The following is a 2048-nucleotide window of genomic DNA, read 5'->3' as shown; positions in this document are numbered from 1 at the left end:
GGAAACGGAAATAGCCTTCTCCTGTGAACCCGTACCTTTTACTTCCGGGGTCGCAAAGTATTTAAAACTGTAGACGGCTTTTGTGAGTTTTAGCCATTTAAGAAAATAGTAAAGATGAGGCTTGAGGAAACTTTAGGCAGTTTGCTCAGCTGTATAAAGAGTGAGATGATGAGTTTGGGCACTCCTTGCGCATCAATGTGCCCAGCCCTCAAAATAATGGAATAATAACAACAAAAACCATGCCGGGATTAGTTTACGTTTTACGTGAGGGAAACCTAAAATGAGCACACAAATAATTATGGTGAGCTACAGAGTAAGACGTGGTATGGAAAAAAAAAAGAACAGGATAAAAGAAGATGAAGAGACATTCGTCTTTTTGAGATGGAGCCTTGCTTTGACACCCAGACTGGAGTGCAGTGGCACGATCGCCAATCACTGGCAACCCCTCCTGAGTAGCTGGGACTACAGACATGTGCCACCACGCCCAGCAAATTTTTGTATTTTTGCAGAGATGAAGTTTCACTATGTTGGCCAGGCTGGTCTTGTACTCTTGATTTCAGGTGATTGGTCCGCCCTGGACTTTCAAAGTACGTTGTAATTTTAAATAGGATTCTCAGAGTAGGCTTCGTTGAAAACGTTATATTGAGCCAAAATTTGAAGGAAGTAATGGGATAAACTAGTTATCTGAGGGAAGAGCTGTTAATCTGAGAAAAGCTGGTTATCAAGGAGAAAAGCTGTCCTGGCAAAGCAAACAGCCAGCTCCAATGCTCCTAGTCAGTAGCAAGCCAGGAAAGGCAAGAAGGGTTGAGATTGGACAGGTGGTGTAGTTTTCTAAGGACTTTGGCGTTTATTTTATATGAGATGCAGATCTCTTATAGAATTTTGAAGTAAAGAATGGTATGATCTTAACATCTTAAAAGAATCAGGCTGTTGCAGTGGCCCATGCCTGTAATTTTAGCACTTTGGGAGGCCAAGGAAGGAGGATTGCTTGAGCCCAGGAGTTCAAGACCAGCTTGGGCAACACTGTGAGACCCCAAATATATATATATTTGGGCATGGTGTACATCTGTGGTCCCAGCTACGTAGGAGGCTGAGGCAGTAGGATCCATTGAACCTGGAAGGCTAGGTTGCAATGAGCCATGTTGGTGCCACTGCACTCCAACCTGGGTGAGAGGGTGAGACCCTCTCAAAAAAATAAATAAAAATAAAGTAAAAGCATCATTCAGAATCTTCTTTTGAGAAGAGCCTATGCAGGGATGGGGTGTGTGGAAGAAAGGAAGAAATGATAGTGGCCTGAACCAGGGTAAGTCTTGTGTAGGTGGTTGAGAAGTTATTTTGCTGTATGGTAAACTTACTGATGGAACTGAATGGAGGACATGAAAGAGTAAAAGGTGACTCCAAGACTTTTGACTTGAGTGATTCAAAGGATGGAGTTACCATCAGGTGAAATGAGGGAAAGTTCAGGTGGAACAAATCTGAGAGGTAAGATCAAGATTTCAGTTCTCAGTGTTAACTTTGAGATACTTTTTAGTGATCTGATTGGTGTTGTCAACTAGTTAGTTGGAATGTATGATTCTGAAGCAGGAGAGAGAGGTGTGGGTTGAAGATCAAAATTTGGGAGTCATTGGCACACAGATAGTATTTCAAACCATTAGAATGAGTATAGATAGAAAACTGAAAAAAGAAGATCAAGGACTGAACCCTGGAGGAGTTGTGCGTGAAGAGATGGAAAGAAAAGGAGGACCCGGCAAAGAAGAAGGAGAAGAGAAAATCAAGAGAGTAGAATGTCATGGAAGGCAAGTGAAGAAAGTGTTTTCCTAGTGGTTAAATTTGCTGTATTCTTCATTTCAATTTTATGAAATGCTTACCAAATAGCAACAAAAAAATCCCTTTCAATTTACTCCTAAGAGTGAGTTTTCCAGAATCTGCCTTAATTTCAAATTTTATGTACCAGTATCTATATTTAGTGTTTTGAGAATCCAATATGTTTTTGTCCATATTTCATTTTTCACCCATTCAAGTTCTGTTTAACAATAGCAGATTATTAA

Source organism: Rhinopithecus roxellana, chromosome 12 (genome assembly GCF_007565055.1).
Source record: "Rhinopithecus roxellana isolate Shanxi Qingling chromosome 12, ASM756505v1, whole genome shotgun sequence".
Taxonomy (NCBI): domain Eukaryota; kingdom Metazoa; phylum Chordata; class Mammalia; order Primates; family Cercopithecidae; genus Rhinopithecus; species Rhinopithecus roxellana.
Note: the sequence above shows the minus strand (reverse complement) of the source record.